Below are 11,748 nucleotides of genomic sequence, written 5' to 3' on the forward strand. Positions count from 1 at the left end.
TTAGGTTTGTCTGTTTTAACTTGTTGTGCACTAAGCAACCTCTGTCATCTCTAAGTGACTACTGTTTTGGAGAGCAGCCTCCAAGTTTGTCCCAATGCACATTTAAGATAGGCAGACCATTTACTTCTGTACAGATTGTTTATTAGTCTTTGTGTTTAATGGTGGATGTAGAACTGTGGCTATGTATAGTAAAAGACACTGTCAATAACCATAGCCTACAGTAGTTACTAGATTGATGTGAGGATGGTTAAATGTACAGTGCTGCTTGAAAGTATATGAACCTCTTGTGCAATTATATTTTTTTTTAGTCTTTACCATGAAATCTTTATTTAATCAGAACCAGTCTTTTTTATCTGACCTCAGAGGTTTATATTTACCAATTCCATATGTTGTTGGTTTAGAAGGAATCATGTGTGTAGTAGGAAAACTAAATTCTAAAGAAATTAGTGCAGGTGCAAAAATAAGTTAACCTCTTCAGTCAATAGCTTGTGGCACCTCCATTAGCAGCGATAACTTGGAATAAACATCTCGTATAGCCACTAATCAGTCTCTGACATCTGTTTTGAGATATTTTTGCCCACTCCTCCTTACAGAAGTTAGCCAGTTGAGTGAGGTTTGAGGGGTGTCTGGCATGAACTGCCAGCTTCAGGTCCTGCCACAGCATCTCAATTGGATTTAGGTCAGAATTTGACTTGGCCAATCCAAAACACAAATCTTCTTTATCCTGAGCCGTTCTTTGGTAGATTTCTTTGAATGCTTTGGGTCGTTGTCTTGTTGAAAGACGCAGTTTCAGCCCAGATTTAGCTCCTTGACTGATGGTTTAAAGTTCCGTTCAAAAATCTCCTGGTATACCTAAAAATTCATGGATCCCTTAATCCATGGTGGTCTCTCTTTCTCACAGTGTATGTAGTTGTACAAATACATTACACAATAATCATGGTCTGTTCTGTGCTCCTCAGTCAGCCCCTCTAAGAATGATGGTCTATCTACAGTGCCAAGTACATCTTTGTGGAGAATCTTCACAGAAGGTACATGCGTGTGCATTGTTTCCAGCACTGCTGTTTGTGAGACAGGTCTTTGGGTCCATTACAGTTTCATTGAAGGACATGAGAATGTTGTGTTCTCTGCAGTGGGAAGATGCCAGAGGTGGACTATGCTGTTCTTAGTGAGTGGTTTGAGTGGATCACACATAACATTGCCATTCCTGTGGATCTCATTGGTAAGCTGTCCACAAACGTCCCTGTAGGACCTGACCAAGTACTATTTGCATAGTTACAAATACTCTGCTACACTCTTAGAAAAAAAGGTTCCTTTTGGTTCCATGTAGAACCCTCTGTTGGAAAAGTTTCTTCAAAAGGTTCTCCCACAGGAACAGCCACAGAACACTCTTTTTTTCTAAGTTAGATAGAAAGCAACAAAAAAAGCAAGTTGACAGATTCTTAGATGTATCTTTCTGAAACGTATTGAACCTCATCAAAGATAGTTGTCATCATTATGCCTTATTGATACTGTACACTTCTATTGTCTTAGTTTATGATTGTGGACCTTCATATACAGTAGGGCTTAATTTCTTCCCCGTTGTAGTTTACCTCCAGACATCTCCTAAGACCTGCTATGAGAGGTTGAAGCAGAGATGCAGAGATGCAGAGAGGAGGAGAAGATTATTCCATTGGTAAGAGTTGAAGAATAATACATAATCACCACTAATGTTGTGGTTAGTTGGCTTCACCCCAACGTTTTGTGTCCATCATCTGCCTTTGTCTACCATCCTTCTACCCCCTGTATAGGAATATTTAGAGGTGACCCATCAGCTGTACGAAGACTGGCTGATCAACCAGACATCTTTTAAAGTTCCTGCCCCAGTACTTGTGAGTGATCAATCACTACCAAATAATGCCGCTTATCGTTTATGATATCCTGATGTCTCTTATTATAACCACTAATTGGTCATGCCAAAGAATCCTTGTTCTTCATCACTAGTTAACCTCATAGGAGCCAACGGACCCCCATCGGCATCCGAAGTGATATAAAGAGTTTACCTCGATCAATTCTCTTCATCGATATCACATTTTTTTCACAATTTTGCATGCTATACGATGCCACCATTTTTTTCCCGAGACGGTAAACACGGCCTAAGTCACATCCAGTTTTCTGGAGAATGTGTCATGTCCGGTTTCAACGCAGAATTTCCATACCATTGGTCGGCCAACCCCAAAAAATCCCCCCCCAAAAAAAAGAAAAAAAAGAAATCTGATACATGAGAAAGGTCAAAGGTCAAAGATGGTGCCAAAATATCTCCAAATGGCCTAAACATATAGGTGTCCGCCTAAACATACCTGTACTAAAACAGGTACAAAGTTGCATTTGCTCACATTACTAGCATCGACTTTGGCACAAGTACTAATAAGACCCTGGAGTACTGATTCCTAGATGATTTTGGCTTCGTTATCAGGTTTCCAAGGTGATATTCACTGTAAAAGCTGTTGTTTTTTTAGGCGGAGACTGAATTTGAGATGTTTTATAATGTTCTAGCTCTATTTGCTCTGACACAGTAACATAGATTTTGATTCTGACACTTCTACAGCCACCCCACAGGTGTTAGCTTTCATTTGATAACAATATCATTATGAAGGCCCTTGTGATTGTGGAGATATTATATATTCACTGTGGGCATGTCATTTCGAGCAGAAAACCAGAAAAATTAGGTGGATAAGAAGAGGTTAAAGGTAGAACAGTTTTCGTGATGGCAGTTTCAGAGCAAATATGAAGTATCTAATTATGAATACTTGGTCTTATTTTCTTTTTATGCATCCAGGTCATTTCAGCAGACGACGACCTACAAAAAATGCTTCACCAGTATGAGGAGAACAGAGAGAAGATTTTAGCAGCAAGCAATGTGTGAACCAACATTTACATAGTGTCCAAACAAGACCCAGAATGAAGAACCAGAGTTTCTTCTAACTTCTAATCTCAAATTCAATTTGATCTGTCACACACATCTGTAGACACACTGGTTAGATAATCTGAAGTTTTTAGCACTGTATTTGCTGTTACATGTTATATATGCAGGAACAGATTAATGAAGTACAAACTTGAATGATATTTCTTTCAAGGTTGCTGACCAACGGAGCAATGTATTAAGTGTTATCATTTACTTATTTTGTTGACAGAATAGCAGTCTGGAATCGTACTACAAGAACAGGACCAAGAGTCATTGTGTGAACCTATTATAATGCAGGTTTATTTATTCATTTTCCTAATTTTGGACTAGAAACAAACTATTCAATAGAATGCTATTGTTTTAGTAAATGTCTAAAAACAAAACAGTAACAATATACAATGTAATTGTGTCTTTTTTTCCTAGCACCAGGGGAGCCCCCCCTCCCAAATTTCGTTGTTTGGTACCTGTACTATATCAATGACAATAAAGACCATTCATTCATTCATTCTATATAAATTTAATGAATTATTATTATTATTATTACATCAAGGACCTCCTGGACCTGTCTTCCACCTCAAGGCCCAGGCTCAGGTCCGACGCCCAACTCAGCCTGAGGGTCCCCCGCACCAACCTCAAGAGGAAGGGTGACCGTGCCTTTGCGGTGATAGCACCGACCCTGTGGAACGCGCTCCCTTCCGCCATCAAGTCTGCCCACACTCTGGACTCCTTTAGAGCCAAGTTAAAAACCCACCTCTTCGTCAATGATGTTCCCTAAGTCTACTCCCTATTTGTTGTAAATTGTATCCCTTGAGATGTTCGTTTAAGTAGTCTGTGTCTGTTTGCTTTCTGTGTTCCTTGTCCTTGTCCTTGTCTTTATCTGTTCCTTTACCCGGGCTGCGCCCCGGGCCGATGTAAAAGTTGGATGGGGGGCGCATTATAAATAAAAATTAACATTAACATTAACATTATGTCCCATGTCTTTCTACTATGCTCACAGGCAAGAGAAGACAATGAACCTCCAAGCATTAAAGGTGCAGCTTTCTAAAAGCTTCCTAATGGTTGTAATAGTTAAACAGTAGCTGTCAGGGAATGAGATGCCTTGGAGGTAATATTTCATGTTCATGACTTTTCATGTATTGTGTCTATTTTAAATAGCTTTCATTGACACAATAGTAATAGGGATACATTTTTGGCTATATTATTCTGGTAGCTTCAAGTCACCTGAATAAGGGGGCATAATGACATGATCATAAGATTAGATTCAACTGTATTGTCATTGCAGAGTACAGGACAATGAAATGCAGTTCAAAGTGCATGTCCTTATAAACAAACCAAACATATAATAGACACATAAAGGCCAGTGTCCTTCCCTACAGCAGATTTTAGAAAACACTTTGTTTGGACCAATAAAGCACTCTTCATGTACCGTTCTTCATCATGTGATCTCATTCCTTGATGGTTACCGATTTATCATGGCCATTAGCACTAGTTTAAAGATACAATCTACATAGTGGACCATTAACTTTACAATAAGTAAAGTTATTTCACCATGACATGACATAATCATAATAATGGTTCAAATACGTCTCCGGTCCGTTCCACTTATCGTTCCCCCCCAGAACACTTCCGTTGTGAGAACACTTCCGTTGTCAGAACACTTCCGTTGTGAGAACACTTCCGTTGTGAGAACACTTCCGTTGTCAGAACACTTCCGTTGTGTTGTGAAGTGAATAGGCTAGGTGCACAATCTCCCTACTTCCTGAAAGGCAGCTGGTATGAACATATCCTGTCTCACTCTATTGGTTTAATTGATTAATCAGCTGTGCACTGTGTGTTCCAACAGTTTACCGCACAGCTGATTAATCAATTAAACCAATAGAGTGAGACAGGATATGTTCATACCAGCAGCCTTTCAGGAAGTAGGGAGATCGTGCACCTAGCCTATTGCAGCGTTTTCTTGTTGCATGTGTTGTCGGGGGTTGTATGTGTTTTTGACTTTGTATCGTTTCTGTATTTGCAGCGCGTTTGCTGTTAATGTATTTGTTTTGGCTTTCTGCAGCACGTTTCCGTTGAGCCAAGATGGCGAGTCCCAATCTGGGCACGAAAGACATTGAGCCTCTGATCCAGCTGGAGGACCAGGGAGGCTGAGCCTAGGGTCTAAAATGAGACCCAACAACCCCACCAAGACGGTGTCTTTTCAGATCCCCAGGAAGAACAAGGAACAGAGAGGTACGTGCGTCTCGATCTGGGGTCTAAAAACGAGACGCTAGCTAGCTAAGCTGTTAAAGATCAGCGGCTAAAGATGTGTGATTATTTCAATTTGACTCAAACAACGTACTACACGTTTCCTGAGTAGCAACCTACAAGATACTCGTGCTGGTTGTCAATGACAACGCTAACAAACTGCTGTATGTCTTTAACTAATTTAATGCTGACAGTAAAGTTGTCCAAATTGTCAACATTTCAGAGTGCCACAGGTGACTTTATTCACCAAAAATGCATAAATTATGATGCTTCATTTTGTAGCCAATCAAGGTATTATAATCTTTTTAGGCAAATACCACATAAAACACTTTAAAGTGGTGCATAAAACACTCTAGGTTGGGAGTGTTCTGGAATTCGTTGGCAGTTATTATGGATACAGACACTGAAATTGACCAACACAGCTCACCTGTCCCTCTGACCAACAAAGCTCCCCTGTCCCTCTGACCAACACAGCTCACCTGTCCCTCTGACCAACACAGCTCACCTGTCCCTCTGACCAACACAGCTCCCCTGTCCCTCTGACCAACACAGCTCCCCTGTCCCTCTGACCAACACAGCTCCCCTGTCCCTCTGACTCTTTCACATAAAAAAAATAATGTAAAAAAAAATAATCATTTAATGCTGACAGTGCTGAAAAAAATGCTGAAAAAAAATATTAAAAAATAATCATTTAATGCTGAAGTTGTCCAATCAGAGTGCCACAGGTGACTTTATTCACCAAAAATGCATAAATTATGATGCTTCATTTTGTAGCCAATCAAGGTATTATTATTTCTTACCACATACTTTAAAGTGGTGCATAAAGCACTCTAGGTTGTGAGTGTTCTGGAATTCTTTGGCAGTTAGAGAGTTAATTGATGTTAATTATTATTAATTAATTATTATGGATACAGACACTGAAATTGACAGACACAGCTCACCTGTCCCTCTGTCCCTCTGACCAACACAGCTCACCTGTCCCTCTGACCAACACAGCTCACCTGTCCCTCTGTCCCTCTGACCAACACAGCTCACCTGTCCCTCTGTCCCCCTGACCAACACAGCTCACCTGTCCCTCTGACCAACACAGCTCACCTGTCCCTCTGACCAACACAGCTCACCTGTCCCTCTGACCAACACAGCTCACTCTGTCCCTCTGACCAACACAGCTCACCTGTCCCTCTGACCAACACAGCTCACCTGTCCCTCTGACCAACACGCTCTCCAACACAGCTCACCTGTCCCTCTGTCCCCCTGACCAACACAGCTCACCTGTCCCTCTGACCAACACAGCTCACCTGTCCCTCTGACCAACACAGCTCACCTGTCCCTCTGACCAACACAGCTCACTCTGTCCCTCTGACCAACACAGCTCACCTGTCCCTCTGACCAACACAGCTCACCTGTCCCTCTGACCAACACAGCTCTCCAACACAGCTCACCTGTCCCTCTGTCCCCCTGACCAACACAGCTCACCTGTCCCTCTGACCAACACAGCTCACCTGTCCCTCTGACCAACACAGCTCACCTGTCCCTCTGACCAACACAGCTCACCTGTCCCTCTGACCAACACAGCTCACCTGTCCCTCTGACCAACACAGCTCTCCATCAATAGAATTTAGTATTCTTCTCCAGCTTAAAAACTCAGCTCCCTCGTCTTGCTAGGCTATTGGCCTAGTCCCTTTTCTCATCAGATCCTTAAAGCCAGAAAGAAGTTTGACTTTCTTCTGCTGGGACTAAGGGGTAGTGTGGCCGAGCGGTCTAAGGCGCTGGATTTAGGCTCCAGTCTCTCTGGAGGCGTGGGTTCAAATCCCACCACTGCCATATTTTCAAAGATGAGAAGCTAGGATGGCTCCACAGCGAAAGAGGACAGAATACCATCTCATTCTGACCTTGTTCCAAATCTCCAAACTCTTTTCTCGACTCCATTAAAGTCCATTAAAAGGGAGAGTGGCAGGCTCAGCTTAAAAAGGCCTACAGTCAGGTAGCGTGGCCGAGCGGTCTAAGGCGCTGGATTAAGGCTCCAGTCTCTCTGGAGGCGTGGGTTCGAATCCCACCGCTGCCATCTTTAGAGAAGCTGTCCCAATACCAGCTATGCATTTTATAACTAATAGCACTGTGATCTCCATCAATAGAATTTAGTATTCTTCTCCAGCTTAAAAACTCAGCTCCCCCGTCTTGCTAGGCTATTGGCCTAGTCCCTTTCCTCATCAGATCCTTAAAGCCAGAAAGAAGTTTGACTTTCTTCTCCTGGGACTAAGGGGTAGTGTGGCTGAGCGGTCTAAGGCGCTGGATTAAGGCTCCAGTCTCTCCGGAGGCGTGGGTTCAAATCCCACCACTGCCATATTTTCAAAGATGAGAAGCTAGGATGGCTCCACAGTGGAATATGAATGAATGCAACAATGGGGGTATATTTGTTTATTTAAAAATAGGGACACAGATATAAAGTGCAAGATTACTTGCAGGTAAGTACCTATAGTACAACGATATCAGACCTTTTTGCATAAATAGCAATAGAAATATTAAAGAACCAGCCTCAGAAATATTTAACTACTTTTCAGAAGAAGAACAGAACAGGAACAGGTACTTTATTTGTCTCACAGTGTGACACACACACACACACACACGCATGCAAGTGTCCACAGAAGAAATGTGTCCTCTGCGTTTATCCCAGCCATGGGCAGCCTGGAGCCGTGGTCAGCCTTCAGCCTCCCAATAGTCATAAGGGCCTTAATAAAGATAGAAATGATAAATGTAAATAAATGGCATTTAGGAAAAGACAAAGCACTCTCACACAAGTATACTTTTGATCAAATAAGCTGTATTTCCATGCAGGAAAATCAGTCCAATAACATGTGAATAAATGTAAATAAATGGCATTTAGGAAAAGACAAAGCACAAGTATACTTTTGATCAAATAAGCTGTATTTCCAAGCAGGAAAATCAGTCCAATAACATGTGTAGGAGCCAGATTTGGTCCCGTGAGGGCGCTTAGTTTGTTATTGTTTGTACCAGTGATTAAGCCATAGACGGCACCTAGTAACACATGGCTACTTGGTATGCAGGAGATCTCTGTCACTCTCGGTCAATGTCACCTCCCCTTTATTCCTTGAACCTCCCACGTCAGGTGGTGCGACTGTCTATGGACTATTATCCAATCACGTCTTCAACAATTGCACTCCGATACGACGGACCCCCTGTACAAGGCCAGGAACCCGGGGAAGTGCAAAACACACTTGGAGTTCATGAGGAGGGTGGCGAGGTCATGGACTGAAAAAACCTATGTAGCGGAGGAGGAGGAGGAGGAGGAGGAGGAGAGAGGAGGAGGAGGGGGAGGAAGAGGAGGAGAGAGGAGGAGGGGGAGGAGGGGGAGAGAGGAGGAGGGGGGGGGGAGGGGGAGAGAGGAGGAGGGGGGGGGGGGGAGGTGGTCCGACAAACCAGGGCAGCAAGACAGAGACCCAGACAGCAGGCTGGATGGCCGGATGGCCAGGCATGAGTTGGAACGCTTAAGGCCCACCAGCAATAACACACAGCCAGCAAGAACATGTAGGGTCTGCATTCGAAGGGGTAAAAGGAGCGAGACCAGAATGTGGTGCAGGTCCTGCCATGTACCCCTGCACTCAGGAGAGTGCTTCAAAGCCTACCACACAGAAGAAGGAAAAAAATATGTTTACACACACATACACACACATCTGTAAATACGTTTACACACACACACACACGTACACACCTGTAAATAGTTCACACACATGTAAATAGATTATTTTGGTATAATATTTGGTGGGTCTTCAAAGTTCAGCGAAAATGCCCCAAAAGTCTGGCAGTATGGCGCTCTCCGCTCTGAACATGGCTGGCAGTCAAAGAGTTAACTAGATGGATTTTAGATATATGATCCTAATAGGGGTGTATGGTTAATGTATTGGTTGAATATTTTATTTGAATGCACTATTACAAAAATATAGTTTTATCCTGTACATAATACTGTTAAAGATATCTATCTATCCGCAACCGAACAACACCCGCTCCAAAAATAAAGCTATATACTGCAAAAAGATCGACATCCCCTAATCCATTTGTTTGGTTTCTTCCACATTTGGCGCGAATTCTTGAAGCCCCGCCTCTACAGGTCAGTGCATGCGTCCTGAGGCAATCTGCTGTAGTCAGGAGTTTATGCGATTGTAGGCAGAAAATATATAACTATATAACTATAACTAACGACATCTACTGCTTCACATTAAGAGCAGTGTTCGACAGGTATTTGCAGCGTAATACCTAGCGACCAAGTTGTTCAGTCGTCAAACATGAGTTTGAGGTAAGTTCTGTCATGTTTCAAATGTCTGCGTTGTGCGAGCCTCGCTGCGGCTGTTAGCCGACTAGCTAGCAGACTTGTGATAACTTCTCGCCATCGACGTTATTACAGTGATATCGACGTTATTAAAGTGAGATATCGACGTTATTACAGTGATATCGACGTTATTACAGTGATATATCGACGTTATTACAGTGATATCGACGTTATTACAGTGATTATCTGTCGACCATCCGTCTAACTTAGCAAATGTATGAAATATTAACAGCTCGAAGGAAGAAACGCGCAGCGTGTCTACCCAATGTCCCGAGCCTGAGTCTGAGGCACCACAGGGGACAGCGATGGAGGAGACCACCGTGCCTGACACCGGTAGGGCTGTTGACATCGTGACGTTAGAATTATAAGGTTCTATCTCCATTTTTGTAAAAATCGAGTTTTTTTTTACATAATCTGATCCATTAGGTGTTTATTAATGCCTGTGTGGTGTTATTTTTTTTAAATGTTGACATTTTTTTGTCAGTAATTCATAAAATACAAAGGTTCCATCTCACAAAACATAATGGAATGTAAAAACTTTGACGCTCAATATCTCTGAACTAGGGATGCACCGAAATGAAAATTCTTGGCCGAGGCCGAAGCCGAATTTAAGGAAACACTTGGCCGAATACCGAATACCGAATGTGTATTGGCAGTTTTTAATTTTATCATTGCATAAACTAAATACATTTAGCTTTTTATTCATGCTTCTCAAAGAAAGAAATTGAGATTGAAAAAACTTTTATTGAACATTCCAGCAGACATCAGTCTATACCAACAAAGCACAATAAATAAAATAAATCAGTCAAATTAAATGTTTTTGTTTTCCCTGAATAGCTGCTGAAAGAAAATCTTTGTAGGCCTACAACAAAAAAGTGCATTGGGATAAAAGTGCTTTGAGCCTACTTTTTACTAGGCTACTTCTTTCCCCTCCCCGAGGCGTCGACCGTGTCGTGGAAGACCAGCTGAGTGACTTCTCCTCCGAGATGTTGGCCCTCCTCCGGGGAGAGAGTGTCCACCACTACAGCCCCCCTCCCAGACCCCAGCCCCAGGCGCCGGTCCACCTCTCTCTCCTGCCCTTCTCGGAGTACATCAGCTTCTACAACTCCTCCCTCCCCCTCCAGGGCTATGTCAGCAGCCTGAGGGAGAGCCTGAGGCTCCGTGTACCTCAGCTCAGCTCCGCCTCGGGGCCGCTGGGCGTTGCGAGCGGCCGCGTCTCCGTCTCTCTGTTGAGTGACGCTTCTCCAGCCGTACCTGAGACCGTATCGGAGCGCATACCAGTTTTTTTTGTTTTGTTCATTTTATACATTGAACATTGAACATTGAACATTTTATACATTTTATACATTCCACATGACTGTAAATATGTTAATATAACTGACCCGGTTATGGAGAGTGGACTTCCTGTCACGAGAACCATTAAATGTTTCTGTAAAGGGAATCTCGGCTTTGATTGTTTTTTTTTACCTGTGTCATGAATTCTGCTTAGAATTTCATTCTCCAAGTCTCCACCCTTTTTATTCATAGCAAAATACATCACGTTGTTCAGTTTCAAGTCATGATAATCAACACAATTATGCCTGTTTCACACCAACAACATACAATTTTAGCTCAAGCAAACCATTTCTTTTCATCATCTAGGTTCTAGGCCTATTACGTACATTGAGCAAATACTACCCTCTAGTGGACTATAATAATACAACACAGGGCCATTCACATACCTGCATGCCCACACTGCGCACCGGAGAGGGGAAGGGAGATATGCTGCTGGTTCCACACAGTCCGCTAGGTGGCGGTAATGCCAACCGCCAATCAAATAAAAAGAAGAAGAAGAAGAAGATATGCTGCTGCATGTATACTGCCATCAACTGTTTCTTTTGATAGTGCTGGTGTATCTTACAACTACTGTCCATACAAATTGAAGGAATAGTCATTTTAGTTCTTACATTATGTTATTGTCAGTAGGTCATTGCCAAATAACAGTATGTAAAAACAATTACACAGTCCAAACTACAGTCAGTGTTGCCAGATTGGGCTACCTTTTGATCACACTGTAAGTATTGGGGTTGAATAATTGAATGTTTCACATTATTACATTTTAAATCAAATAGTTTACATTAGGGATGCAACCTCAGCAAATATGTTAAAGTCAAGACTAAAAACCGATCTTTTTAATATTGCCGAAATAATATTATGACTACATAATTAAATTATGATT

General features: G+C 42.3%; 1 pseudogene across 1 annotated transcript; it reads left to right on the forward strand.

Annotated features, from left to right (window-relative positions):
* Positions 1-984: 984 nt before the first annotated feature.
* On the forward strand, positions 985-2,902 carry LOC308163890 (thymidine kinase 2, mitochondrial-like; annotated as a pseudogene). The gene is made up of 5 exons: positions 985-1,028; positions 1,131-1,219; positions 1,585-1,672; positions 1,788-1,868; positions 2,816-2,902. The product of its transcript is annotated as a thymidine kinase 2, mitochondrial-like (transcript).
* Positions 2,903-11,748: the final 8,846 nt, after the last annotated feature.

This window comes from Nansenia antarctica (genome assembly GCF_963989245.1).
Source record: "Nansenia antarctica genome assembly, chromosome: 8".
Classification (NCBI taxonomy): Eukaryota; Metazoa; Chordata; class Actinopteri; order Argentiniformes; family Microstomatidae; genus Nansenia; species Nansenia antarctica.